At 37.7% G+C, this 15,168-nt stretch overlaps 3 non-coding genes across 3 annotated transcripts; all 3 read right to left on the reverse strand.

Moving 5' to 3' along the window:
• Nucleotides 1–3,498: 3,498 nt before the first annotated feature.
• TRNAH-GUG (transfer RNA histidin (anticodon GUG)) lies at nucleotides 3,499–3,570 on the reverse strand. The gene has a single exon. It is a non-coding gene; the product is annotated as a tRNA-His (tRNA).
• Nucleotides 3,571–14,747: 11,177 nt separating this feature from the next.
• TRNAK-CUU (transfer RNA lysine (anticodon CUU)) lies at nucleotides 14,748–14,820 on the reverse strand. Its single transcript has one exon. It is a non-coding gene; the product is annotated as a tRNA-Lys (tRNA).
• Nucleotides 14,821–14,889: 69 nt separating this feature from the next.
• TRNAK-CUU (transfer RNA lysine (anticodon CUU)) lies at nucleotides 14,890–14,962 on the reverse strand. The gene has a single exon. It is a non-coding gene; the product is annotated as a tRNA-Lys (tRNA).
• Between the last annotated feature and the right edge of the window lie 206 nt (nucleotides 14,963–15,168).

Here is a 15,168-nt window from a genome sequence, read left to right on the forward strand (position 1 = left end):
AACTCAACATGACCTTCAATTACGTTCTAGAAACCAAACCAATGCTAAGGCACAAACTTACCAACTTCCTATATGAAAACACAAGAAAAAAAATCTAACTTTTTTGGTTCCAAAGTGATGACATAACAATAATACTAAAAAGGTTTTAATTTTCAGTAACCCAAACATTAATTAACTAGGGAACATAACAAAGCAAAAACAAATAAAAATAAAAATAAATTAAATTAAAAAAATAAAAATCTGACAAGTAAACTCTCCCTGACTACTTTTTTTTTTTTTTTTTAATTTCAGTGAGGCTGTAAAATATGTTAGTATCTTCGTAAAATATATATATTTCAATGTAAACAAGTTCTTTAAACAAAAGAAAGCTTTGTAGTAGAGCGCTTACCTCTGACGCGTTAGGTCCCTGGTTCGATTCCTGCTCCCGACAAATAGCCTTTTGGTGAACACTGTAGGTGTGGTTATTCTTAAGACTTTCCAGTTTCCTTACATTTTCTTGATTCCACCATTATCATGTATCTCATTGTCACCTTCTCTCTTACATTGATGTACAATCATGGGGACTAAAAGAAAGAAGAAGAAAAAAAAATTTTGCAAATATCCTAGTAAAAATGAGTTTTCTAGACTACACAAGTGGCCCCGCGTAGGGTAGTCGCTAGCGCTCTCGCCTTCGGTGCGAACGGTTCCGGGTTCGATCCCGGGGGAGAACTCGGTCGAAAAAGTATCAAAAGATTTTAAGTCCAGCCATCCTGAATGAGGTTTCCTTGGGTTTTCCTCATTCACAGCAGGCAAATGCCGGAGTGGTATAGGTCCCAGGCCGTTTTCTTCCTTCCCCAATCCTTTCTTCCCTTCCTTTCCCCGGATAGTGTACTCGCCGAGGAAAGTCATCCCTCATATGGGGTAACAAGGCCATTGATGCCGAAAGCCCAGAAATCTAAATCCTAAATCTTCACTACACAAGGAAATTTCCGCGCTGAAAACGGTTTATTAGCAATTATGTTAAGCAGTCCTGTAGTAAATCTGCACCAAGTAATAAATCGTCACATATAAAATGGAATGAATAAACACATAACATTCATTTTGCTACCTTGAAACATAATATGTTTCAAAACATTAATATTCAAAGTTTTTTCAAAATTCAGATTCACCCATTCCATTCTCCTCAATCATTTACGAGTTACAATAGTAAGAATTGTAGTCATAAACTACATTACTTACTTAGTACTATATTAAAGCAAGTTACACTAAAAGAATATATAATTAATGGGAATATTTAACTAAAGTAATAGTTAACTATTGTACTTACCCAGGCTTCCCAGGTTTCCTTCCTCTCTTCTGTTCCGTTTGTAAACAATCTCGTTTCGCAAGCAAAAGACGGTAGTTCAATGACGTCAGCCATGGCGAAAGAAAGAGTGTCTATAGGCGGTCTGGATCTTACACACAGATGGACGTATATAACGTATAGCTGAAGTATTTAACATACGTATACGTATGTAAAATACAGAAGATTGTTAGATATCAGACATCCTGCAGAGACATGATGTAATATCTAAGCGGGTAAAAGGCAGTACCTATGTAGTATATGGATAAAGTACGCTCCGTACAGATTTCCTTAGTAAACATAACGAATCCTTGTATTTGTACAATATACCGCTGTCCGGATAATGGATTTTTCTCAGTGTAATAGACATTTTAGGCTGCCCATCACGTATGAGGAGTGACGTCCAGGGAAGTAGGAAAGGAAGGACCTTCATGGTATATATCATCATTTGCCTGATATGTATGAAGACCTCCCCCCTCCAAAAAAAAGTTCATTCAGACAGTTGGCCTGAAAAGGCTTTTACACCTTTCCAACCCACTGGAAATCGAACCCGAGCCAGTCGTGCTAAAGGCGAGGGTATTAGCTACCAAGCTACGCAAGGCTATAAGCGCACTATTCGCTGTGTGATATGTATTGTCAGGAACTTTTAACAGGATTATACGGGATGGACAGACATATATAGAATTAATGGCGTGTCCACAAGGACCATTGCCACATGGCTCCGAAGTCGAGTACTTAACTATGTAAATCTGCTAATGACATATCAGCACGAACCGTCCAGAAGTAATTGCATATTGCGGGACTGTAGTGACCCGTCGTTAAAAAGAGGCATACGAAACCACACATAACACGGAGGAATCGTCATAAGTAACAAGGCATGACAGTTTTGGAACATATTGCTTCTGACAATGAAAGCTGAATAGTCAATTCTCGAAGAACTGTCGATTGTGAGTGTGGAAGAGATCGACAGGTTACGATTCACTACAATTTCACTATTTCACGGTGAAATATGGTGGCGTGGGAAGAGTGGTTGTGGTTACCTCATTTTTGTGATGGACAGATGAATGATGGGAAATATATCGAGGTATTGTAAGATAAGTTTGCTACCGTTTTTTGAAGTAAGCTAACTGTCACAGCGTGCCACGCAATTCATAGATGACGGGCCACGACATCATAGGACACAGTTGACCACCCATTGGAAGAGGATCAGACTTCACAGAGGCCCGAACAATCCACAGACATAAATCCAATAGAAGATGTTTGGCACCTCGTACAACTTGAATTTCCCCAACAGCTACACATACCTGAAAAGAAACAATAGTTGGGGCAGTTTATGAGGGTCCCACGAGCAAGGGGAAGGTGGGCTACGAGCAGAATTACATGTAAAATTTAGTCATATTGGTCCTTGTACAGCGCACTGTTTTTCTCGGTAGCCAATAATGCTTTTAAGACGGCATTGACGGACTGTACCTCCTATCACACAACCTCCTGTTATCAAAAAGGCTTATTAAATGTCATGTTATGTAGAGTTGAAACTTAACATGCTGCTAAAAGAGACTCAACCAAGTACTTACTCCCAGTGTTTCTTCCAGACGTGTTTTTGGGGAGGCACTGCCTCTGAGAGTGTCACCCCCGGAGGAGTCCAAAATAATAGATTTATAATATAATAATAAATAGAAAGTATCAGCAGTGTCCCCCGGAATACTAAGTGTGCCCCCCCAGAATATTGTTTCTGAAAGAAACACTGCTTACTCCAGCATCAAGAATTCTCTGCACTGGTATGTAGCAGTGGCCAAAGGGTCATCTTCATTTTTGACGCGTGTATTTACATATATTAGGGTAATGTAATAGAAATCTGTGAATATTCTATCTAGTGCGGGTCGGTGACTGGAAATCACTGGTGTAGCGTATACGTGTATATGAATTTTGTGCATACGTATTGCATGTTGAGCTCCTTCATGGCTAAGCGGTTAGTGTACGTGCTTTGGGCGTAGTGAAACTGGGTTCGATGCCCGGCGGGAGCTCATGTCGTTTCCACTCCACGTTAAGCTGTAAATCTACGTTTCATGTAGCCTTACTACTGAAAGTGAGGCTAAGCTGAGATTAATATCAAATCAAAAGACTCACATGTTATCTAAGAAATTAAAAAATCAAACATTAAAAATACCATCTCACATTGCCGTGACCAGGATTCGAACCTGGGTTATTGCGGCCACAACGCAATGTCCTAACCACTAGACGATCACGGCTACCATGAGGCACGTGCATGACATAGAATTTCTTACTCTTCTTGAAATGAGAAATGCTGTGTTGTTAACCTTTCCACTGCTGCGGACACCGTCGCGTTGCTGTATTCTAAAAAGCTGATTTTTATTGCATTGAGTCCTTGGATCATTTTCGATCCTTTTGGAACATGGTTTTGAATCATTTTGAATCTTCATGTTCTGCCAACGATCAAGGTTAAAAAAAAATCATAATACACTGAATTTTCTACTTTGAGGTGCCATGTCAGTAGTGTAAAAGACTAACATAAGATTAGCCAACGTGTATTACGGTTAATAGAAGACATAGTCCGCCTTATGCAGAGTCGTTTTGACGTATGATTAGCGTCATGCTAAAGGTCTCACTACTGCAGGAATCATATGTTAGTCGATCTCTTTAGTATTGCACTAATCACGCGTCAGAACGACTCTGCATAAGGCCCAGTATGTTGAATAATAATCATTTATCAATACCTATTTTAGACTCTTCCAATTTACAGCATACGAGGGGGTGCTGATAAAGATTGAGTTTTACTAAGAAAAAAAATGAACTGGGAAGCTGAAATTCCCACACTATTCCACATATTCTCCTAGTATGTCAATGCATTTGCGACATCCTGCAACTTTTTAAGTCCTTGTAAATAGAAGTCTTTTGTCTGCTGCTGTAACCACTCATCTGTAGCATCAGTTGCCGCTTGAACACTCTGAAAACGGTGACCTTTGAGATGTTTTTTTGAGATTCGGGAACAGATTATAATTGGATGGAGCTAGGTCAGGAGAATAAGGGGGATGATGCAACACTTGAAATCCTGGGGTAGCAATATGTCCTGTGTTTCAGATTCAGATGATGTGTGTGAGGAGGCATTGTTGTGCAAAAAGCAGAACACCTTTGGAAAGCTAACCATGACGTTTGTTCTTGATGTTTTCGCGCAGCTTCCTCAAGGGACCACAGTGATATGCTGCATTAATGGTTGCACCCACTGGAAGATAGTCCACCAGCAGAACTCCGTCCTTATCCTAAATTATTATTGTCATTTGTTTCTGTGTAGACTTCAGCACACAACATTTCTTTGGCCGGAGAGAATTGCGCCTCCATTCCTTAGGCTGTTCTTTAGCCTCGGGATCACAAAAATAGATTCACGTCTCATCACCAGTTACGAGTTTCTCCAAAAATAAATCAACCACACTTCTTGCGAAATGTTCCAAAACTGTTCGCGAAGTTCTACTCTTTCTTTTCTTTTCTTTTTTTTTTCTTCGTCAGAAGTTTGGGGATCCATTTTGCTGCAACTTTTCTCATATCCAGATCATTATGAATAATACTACCAACTCTTTCACGTGATATGCCCAAGCATGTAGCAATCCTTTTGGTCGACTATCTTCCATTATCATATCCTGGATGGCTTGCACATTTTTGGGAACAGACCTGCCACTGGGTTTTGCACTTTCAACATCAAAATAGCCAGTTTTGAAATTTGCCGTCCAGCGTTTGACAGTTGCATATGACGGCCCCCGATCCCCCAAATATTGTTTCATTTTATCGTAGATCTAAGTCTCGCGTTTCTCTTGGAGGAAGAGAAACTTCATGACGGTCCTATGCTCCTCTTGACTGAAGCTTCACTTCTGAAAATGAAAAAGAAAAGGTTGTTAATATCATAGAACATTGCATTTTGCAACATAGTCTATACATATCTTGCCCTCTATACAATGTTAATTTAAACTTCCTAGCTCAAATTTTCCTTGGTAAGGTTTAATCTTTAGAGCATTCCTCGTATCGAGGATCGAGCGACATTACAACGATAATAATAATCCTTGAGTGTAATTTTGTATATTTTTTTCTTTAAACAATTTGATATTCGGTGTTGTTAATTTATCTTTTTTAAAAAAATGTAAAATGCTTTATGTAAATTATAAGAAAGTTGAATCATTTTCTATTTTCACTCAAATTATCCTCCAAATGTTCTAAGGATTTGGCTGTAATCTTTATTATTTTAATAATTTTATGTTCCCTTATTTTGGCCAATATTGCTAAACACATTTGAAATTCAAAAACAAAATCGTAATGTTTAGCAATTTTGTTCAATATAAAGTTTAGGAAATTGTACTTTAAAAAAAAATAAAAATAGCCATTACAAGTTAAAAATAATTTCACGGTTTATTTTATTTCAGCAGCTCTTGATAGTCTTTCTCGCCTTTTTAAAATAATTTTGGAATCGCTGCTCTATTGCATCTAGCAGAAAAAAATAAAAAGAAGGCGCCTATTGCTTCTACATAGTTTCATCAAAAGTAACGAAATATTTCGACTCGTAATCTTATTGCAATTAAAAGAGGAGTCACAAGGACTACATTGAGTATTTAAAGTAAATCAAGCAGAAATCGCTCCAAAATATTCAAGTTTTCCAAACTGTTTCATCATATTGGAAAGTGGACATTATTAAAAGTCACGAAAAGTTTTTTTTTTATCGTCACTCGCATGGAAGTAGAATTATGACGTCACTCGCATGGAAGTAGAATTATGACGTCACTCGCATGGAAGTAAAATTGTGATAAGAAGCTTAGCAAGGCGGAATCAAAATGACTCCACCGGGCATTCTAGTGTTAATGTTTAGTTAAGTGGGAACCCACCTTGCTATATGGATGAAGTACGCGCCTTTAGCACGGAAAATCTCGGTTAGACTCCTGGTGGGAGTTCATGTGATTTGGATCCCATGTTAAGCTATAGGTTTACTCTTATATAGCCTCGACGCTGAATATATATTTGGAATTAAATGTGAAGATTATTAAGCTTTGTGCGCTTATCAGAAGTCATATAATATCTTACTTTACAAAATCATTTCCGTGAAATCTCGATATTTATTGTAAAACCAAGTGCTTCATTCCATATCAGTCTTCGCAGAACTTGCGCACCACAACGCAACACAAGGTATGTGTTAAGTAGTTTTGATAATGAGTCTGTGAAATATTTGCGGAGGATACATTATTCTGAAATGCAAGATATGCGTCACTATGAGAACATATTGTAAAATTGTTTTCTGATAATTGAATATCACAAACTAAAACACAAAGTTTGCGTTGTGTTGAGATCCCAGATCCAGTTCACGGAAGTAACAATGCTACCACGATAGATAAAAAAGAAAAGAAAAGAAATAAGGAAGAAAGAAAGAAGAGAAAACAATGCCTCGTGTATGTATAAAAAAAATTCCCCTTTTAGCTCTGTGTATATAACACCTGGCCCCTTCTGTATCAGGTGCGTCACGAGAATTGAGTGCAGTCTTCCGACTTCCGGCCCTTAACGTTTGCACGCTGTTACATTACATTTTTAGCATTTTCTTAACATTATTACAATATGAAACAGAAATTTTAAGGACACAACTTTGTAAAATAACATTTTTATATAAAAGGAAATGTCTGTTATTTGGTTTTAGGCATAACAAAAATGATAAATTTGTGTTTAAAATGAAATAACGGAAACAACAATAGAACATCACTATCCGTTACTCCATAAGTCTTCTGCAGAGAAATATTGAAATTTTCATGAAAATATTTTTCACGAACAATGTTATACGTAAGTTTGAGTTCTTTCTGTATTCCCTGTACTGTATTTTACATTATTATTACCATTTAACGCAAAAATATACCAATCCATACATCTGATTGAGCTGAACAAAATTATCTGAGTGAATATAAATCGTCATAAGTAGTTTTCGAGATGATAGGGAAAAAACGATTATTTGTGAACAAGGGTGCTCATATTGTGGTTTCCAAGGGGGGCAAGTATACGCGACATTTCAAATATAGGTTCAAATTTTGCTGTAACTAATGTAAAAATTCAATAGGGGTTTTCGATATTCCGAAGTACGATTTTCTCTAGGGGGGACAAGCGCCCCACCTTGCCCCCCCTGATGGGCGCCCTTGGTTGTGAACCTAAAAAATGATGCTGTATGATAATGACGACATCTATTAAGATCTTTCAGTTTAACGTCCCACTATTATGCTCGTTTTAAGCTAAAAGAAATAATGATTAAAACAAGTGAATGATGATGGAAAAGTTGGTAGAATGTTAATCAAGGAGGAAACGGGAGTATCCCCCGAGAAAACTGACATACACGATGTTGTCCACCACAAATTTACTTGTCTGGGGACCGAACCAATGACCCCATGCACCAGAGGAAAGCTCATCAGCACAACACAATCAGTGCCTATGAACATATGTTCTCATACAGTTTATTTAAAAGCTGTAATACAAGCTACACATAAAAACACACGAAGGTTATTGTGATAGTAGTTTTGGCCTACGTTTACCAGAAGGGGTCCAGCTCTTTTTCTCTAAAAAAATGTTACAATTTGGTAATTTCTGTTCACATTCGGTTAGTTTAGGATAGGGTTGGTTAGTTTAAGTTAGGTTAGGCTAGTTTAGGTTATGTTAGGTTAGTTTAGTTTATGTTATATTAGTGTAGGAGTCCCGCTTAATTTTCCAAAAAAAAAAAAAAAAGATAAAATTTCGCTTATTTCTACTAATATTACGTTAGTTTAAGTTAGTTCAGGTTAACTTACGTTAATGTTAGGTTAGGTTAGATTTGGTTACGTTATGTTAAGTCTAAGTACTTGCATCACTCATTTCTCCTGTAAATTTTGTGTTTTTGTACATGCTTCTACCCCGTAGTTTTATTTAGTACCTTTACGTAAATGGGCATTATTTAACCCTTTCGGACCCAGGTCATTTTTGGCGTTTTCCTACATTTTCAGTTAGTGACTTATTGCTCAAAAACTATTTACCCGATTGATACGGTTAAGCACTTGTTTTTTTTTTTTTTTTTAATAAGAGGGTGTGGCTATTTTTTGGTGTGGATTACACTGCAGTGTTGCCAACAGGAGGGAAATTATTGAGGGAAATGTAGAGGAAAAAATTTACAAAATATTCCCTAAGCGAATTTCAAGATTTTTTTTGTAGCTGGCACCACTATTGACACATGGGTCCAAGTCTTTTTTTTTTTTTTTTTTTTTTTGCTGTCTTGAAAAGAAAAGTGAAAAACCTGAAGTTCTTGGCTACCATACACAGAAAGAAAAAAATTCTCTGTCATCATACGCATGAAATTTTGACACTTTTTACGCCTCAAAAGCAAAATTTAACAGATATGCCGGGGCTACAGCTTCCCTAATTATCCTATTGAGGACTGTGGTGTTGTATGGATGTGAAGTATGAAATGTAGAAGAGAAAAAACGAAGAATGAAAGCCTTCGAAATGTAATTGTTTTTAGAAGGATATTGGAAATTGGTTGGGTTGATAAGGTGTCGAATAAAAGGGACTTGGTAATGGGAGGAGAAGAAAGAAAATATATTGCAGACTTTTCCGAGAAGAAGAGATAGAATGATTCGAAACATTATGAGTCATGGAAAAATTACCCTTTCAGCTAGAGAGGGAATAGCACAAGGAAAAATAAGGAAAAGGCCACGTTTGACAGAAACGAACGAAATAATCTTTCTATATATAAATGAAAGTGACTAGTTTTATGACTTAATAACTCTTGAACTACAAGACCGATCTCGATCAAATTTTGAACATAGATGAGGTTCGGGTCTGGAAATATTTTTTATCTATTCACTTTGACGGTGCAACTTTGCGGAGAGGCAGTGGCGGATCCAGGGGGGCAATCGCCCCCTCCCCAGAAGAGGAAACTTTCTTATTTTATATATATAAATAAAACCCGTCGCAGAGTTTGGAGCTCTTAAAAGTAGCTCTAAGTAATAGTATTACAACCCACCGACTCCCCAGAAGTCCATCCTGGATCCGCCCCTGCAGAGGGGAAGGGGTAGATAATTTAAAATGATGGAAAATGATCGATATTAGTGTCGAATCCATAGTTCTCGGAGTAGCTGACATGAACATCGACACTTCTGATGCCATTTAAATCCAAATTCAGCCCAACAACTTGAGAAAGGGGCAAATAAAAATGATCGAAAATTACAGGTGTTAGTGTCGAATCCATAGTTTATGTGGTCGCTGAGACGAACAGTGACATTTCCGATGTCGTTTAAATCCAATGTTAAATTCAGATTCCAACGTTAAATCCAACGTTTGTCGTTTAAATTCAACCCTTTATTTCCAAAATGAAACGTATTTTCTGCGTACGAAGAACTGGTATTCTGCTAGTACAAAATATGTCGAATAAAAAAAAAGTAAATGGAAGTCAAAAATCTAGTTCAGGATAGGAAAAGTTGCGTCAAATCAATCGAAGGATTGCTGGCCTGAAGTGATAACAGTCGTACTTTCCGTGTTAACTCATTCTATATATAAATTTCATAGAAAACCCCTTTGTGTACACTCTTGATTTGGTTATACTAAAAATACATTGCCATCACAGTCTCAGATAATACATGAGATAGAATCTACAGCAGAATCTGAACTAGAGACTACAAAATAACTACGTAGTCAACCCGGAAGTCCGAACTGCATCGTGTGTTTTGTAAGCACAAAGCTGAGATTGGAACTTCACCCAGAAGAAGTAGCAACAGGTTTCAATTGACTAATTGAGCTAACTAATTAATGGAACAGTTGATTAATTACAGGTAGTTCCTATTGCACTTGTATCAACTGCAATCAAGTCTCAATTAACGATTCGTTGAAACTGTGTTTACAGGATTTACGGAAATCTTGTAATAAATAACAATAACTTTTTTATTTTGAATCAAAGCCAATGTCCTAGCCGCACTGAAATATCTCTTCTCGTGTGATCAGCGGAGTCAAGCCGTGCCATATCTGATCAGAGCAAGATGGGTGACCGTTCACACTCACCAGCCTTACCGTGTTTACTCTACGTCGTGAGGACGAATGAGGAGCTACAGGAAAAGAAAGAAGTAGCCAGCTCTGATCTAGAAAGTCAGCATTAACGGTAAGGGAAACCGATGCGCTGAGCACACACCACTTTTAAAAATGAAAGTACCACGAAGATGTTCAACAGGGTGATGGTAGCCAGTTTCTTGCGCTTGTGAAATGTATACGAAAATCTGAAAAGAATAAGCTTGGGTGAACACTGCTCAGAGTGTTCGGGGTTTACACGGATGTAAGCTCCAATAATAGAAAATAAAAGTCCAAGGTGCAGCTCTAACCCACAACCCTCAGGTTGAGAATCTCATATTCTACTTCATTTCGAGCTTCAATTATATATACAGGGTGTTTCAAAACAACATCGACAATCTTTGGGAGGTGATTCCTGACACCAAGATAAGACATAAAGTATAGGCCAACGTAACTAACTAACTAACTAACTCTATGGCCTATGGAACCCGGAGGTTCAGTGCCGCGTTCACAAAAGCTCTCCACTGACTTCTATCCTTAGCTAATTGGATCCAGTTTCTACTTTGTATTCCTATCTCTGCGAGATCCATCTTAATATTATCCTCCCATCTGCGCCTAGGTCTTCCTAATGGTCGTTTTCCTATGGGTCTACCAGTCAAGACTTTGAAAGCGTTTCTACTTTCTTCCATTCTAGCTACATGACCTGCCCACCTAAGCCTCCTAGACTTGACGAGCCTAACAATGTTGGGTAAACCGTATAAACTATGTAGTTCCTCGTTATGAAGCTTCCGCCATTCCCCATTCTCGTTCCTCTTGGGTCCGAATATTCTTCTCAGGATCCTGTTCTCAAATACTTTCAGTCTATGTTCATCCCTCAGAGTGAGCGACCATGTTTCGCAACCATACAGAACAACAGGCATGATTATCGTTTTATATATTTTAAGCTTCAAATTCCTCGACAGAATTCGCGACGACAAGAGATTTTGAACCGAATAGTAACACGAATTCCCTGCTTTTAGTCGACATTTAATTTCTTCGTGAATATGATTTTCGTCTGTTAATATTGATCCTAAATATTTGAAAGTATCCACTTTATCAAAAGTATTATTTAATATTTTAACACCTCCACAATTTGCCGTATTACGGTCCCGACGCACTTCCATGTATTTAGTTTTCTCTGCATTTACTTCTAAACCCATGTCCCTGCAAGCGTTTAATAAGATCTCTGCATTTATTTCTACTGTTCTCCTATCATCCCCTATTAAATTTACATCATCAGCATATGCCATAACCTGGTGAATGCCGTTCAACTCTAGGCCCTGGTTGCTATCTTTGATTTTCCTTATGGCGTATTCCAGCACAAAGTTAAATAATAATGGCGACAACGCATCTCCTTGTTTCAGGCCATTTTCGACGTGGAAGCTCGTGGACAAAAATTTTCCTACCCGGACTTTACTTTGGGATTCACTTAAACATATCTTAATTAATCTAATTAGCTTTCTCGGTATTCCAAGCTCTGTAAGAACGTTGTATAATGTTTCTCTCCTAACCGAGTCGTAAGCCTTTCTGAAATCAATAAATAGTTGATGTACCGGGGTATTGTATTCCCACTTTTTTTCGAGTATTTGGCGAATGGTAAATATTTGGTCGATAGTTGATCGATTTCGTCTAAATCCGCACTGATAATCTCCAATAATTTCATCTGCGTATGGGGTCAATCTTGCTAACAGAATATTTGAAAGGATTTTATAGGATGTTGACAGAAGAGAAATGCCTCGATAATTATTACAGTCAGTTTTGTCGCCTTTCTTGTGAATTGGAACAATGATTGACTCTTTCCACTCTTGTGGCAATTCTTCCTTGTTCCAGATAAGGAGAATGAGTTTGTGTATCTTGTTCCACAATTTTTCGCCTCCAGCTAAAATTAACTCAGCCGGAATTTCATCAACACCCGGAGATTTGTGTTTCTTTAATTTCTTTATAGCGGCTTCCACTTCTATTCGATTGGGTTCTGGAATATACGGTTCTGCGGTGTGTATCTCCTTTTCTCCACGCACATTAGTTTTTGGCTGCGTGTTCAGCAAATCGTTAAAGAAATCTTTCCATCTATTTAAGAGACTATCCGTATCAGTGAGAACTGTTCCGTCAGATTTCTTTAATATATAAGCACGAGGTTGATAGCCTTTCTTAAATTCGCTGATCCCCTTATACATGTCCCGAATATTTTTATTTTTACTATTATCTTCAAGTTCCTTAATTTTAGCTTTCAAAAAATCCCGTTTCTTTGTTCTAAAAGTTTTGGAAGTTTCCCGCCTGATATCTGCGAAATTTTGTGTAGTTATTTCATTCGGATTTTGTAGCCACCGTAATTTTGCCTGTTTTCTCTTCTCTGCTAGTTTAATGCATTCTTGGTCGAACCATGGTTTGTTCCTACGTATTTCCGCGTGTCCCAATTTTTCTATTGCTGAACTTTTAATGTTATCTCTAATTTCAATCCAAGTATCCTCAACACTAGTGCACTCCGAGTCTTCTAAAACCGAGAATCTATTCGAAACTTCAATCTGGTATTCCTCTCTTACCTGGCTCTCTTCTAATTTCTTTAAATTAAATCTCTCCGTTTTCGGACATTGAGTATTACCTTTATTCAACGATAATCTCTCCCGTATTATCGCTGCTACCAGGTAGTGATCAGTGTCACAATCAGCCCCTCTAAACGACCGGACGTCAATTATGCTAGATTGTCTTCTTCTATCTACTAAAACGTGATCAATCTGATTATGTGTTTTTCCGTCTGGTGATGTCCAAGTGTATTTATGAACGTCGCGATGTGGGAATTTTGTACTCTTCACGATTAGGTTTTTGGATGTTGCAAAGTTCACGAGTCTAACACCGTTGTCATTACTTTCGTATAGGCCAACCCGTATAGGCCAACGTGGGTGCACAAATTCTTCTTCCTTTCGAAGTTATGGGCTGCTGAAAACATTAAAAAAAAAAAAAAACTTTAAAGGCCCATAGCTCCAAAACTAGGGGGACCTAATATTATCAGGTCAAGATTTCACTTTGGATCTAGTATGTGCCTATCGAAATATTCAAGTTTCACAACCCTACGGTACTTTCGCAACAACTTTATAGAGGTACTTAGTGAGTATTTCAAATTGGGTGCCTGTAGCCAAACTCCCTCTCTAAAAATTGTTGCGTCAGTACGTTAGGATTCTGAAACATGTATTTTTGGGTAATGCATATATTACTTCCTAAGGGAGGTTTGGACCCGACTAAGGTAGGTTCCATAGTTTTGGAGCTATGGACCTTTAAAGTTCATTTTTTCATGTTTTCGGCAGCCTTCAGCTATATATATATATATATATATATATATTCAGCTTTATGTTACACTGTTGAATTTCCTCCAGGTTCAATACGAACAACAACGCAAGAGCATCGAGAAAAATTAAAAACGACCATTTCTTAAGATAGACTTGAACAGTCTATGAAATTCAACTCATGATCATCAGACTATTTTGGAGATTTTTAGTGCGGATTTAGACGAAATCGATCAACTATCGACCAAATATTTAGAATTCAACCAATACTCGAAAAAAAGTGGTAATACAATACCCCGGTACATCAACTATTTATTGATTTTAGAAAGGCATACGATTCGGTTAGGCGAGAACGTTGAACAACATTCTTACAGAATTTGTAATACCGAAAAAGCTAATTAGATTAATTAAGATATGTTTAAATGAATCCCAAAGTAAAGTCCGGATAGGAAAATTTTTGTCCACGAGCTTTCACGTCGAAAATGGCCTGAAACAAGGAGATGCGTTGTCGCCATTATTATTTAATTTTGTTCTGGAATACACTATAAGAAAAATCAAAGATAGCAACCAGGGCCTAGAGTTGAACGGTAATCACCAGGTTATGGCATATGCTGATGATGTAAATTTAATAGGGGATGATAGGAGAACAATAGAAAGAAATGCAGAGATCTTATTAAACGCTGCAGGGACATGGGTTTAGAAGTAAATGCAGAGAAAACTAAATACATGGAAGTTCGTCGGAATCGTAATACGGCAAATGATAAATGCGTTAGAATATCAAAAAACACGTTTGATAAAGTGGATACGTTCAAATATCTAGGATCAATATTAACAGACGAAAACTATATTCATGAAATTAAATGTCGAATAAAAGCGGGGAATTTGTGTTATTATTCAGTTCAAAATCTCTTGTCGTTGCTAATTCTGTCTAGGAATTTGAAGCTTAAATATATAAAACGATAATCACGTCTGTTGTTCACCTACCGACTGAAATAGTCGGGCTAAACACACTCTTCTTCTGTTTAGCATAAAGAAAAAAAGAAACAAAAGGAGAACACCCAGCGTGGGGCTTGAACCCATGACCCTGAGATTAAGAGTCTCATGCTCTATCGACTGAGCTAGCCGGGCTTCAGATTCTTCATTAATACTTTCTATTGAAATAGTGCCTTTTACACAAAGGAAGAAATGAAAACGAAACACCCAGCGTGGGGCTCGAACCCACGACCCTGAGATTAAGAGTCTCATGCTCTACCGACTGAGCTAGCCGGGCTTGCGAGTACTTGACGAATGACTCAGTCCGTGGAATACACTATTGACACAATTACCCATGCCCTACATTTCTTCAGCATCAAAGAAGGAAGAAATGAAAAGGAACTGGCCAGCATGGGGCTTGAACCACAATAAGATTAATGGTCTCATAGCTCTATGTATTAAGCGAGACAGGTTGTTTGCTTAACACAGCTTCCCATTAAAATA

The sequence above is a fragment of the Thermobia domestica genome, chromosome 14, assembly GCF_964235325.1.
Source record: "Thermobia domestica chromosome 14, izTheDome1.hap1.1, whole genome shotgun sequence".
Lineage (NCBI taxonomy): Eukaryota > Metazoa > Arthropoda > Insecta > Zygentoma > Lepismatidae > Thermobia > Thermobia domestica.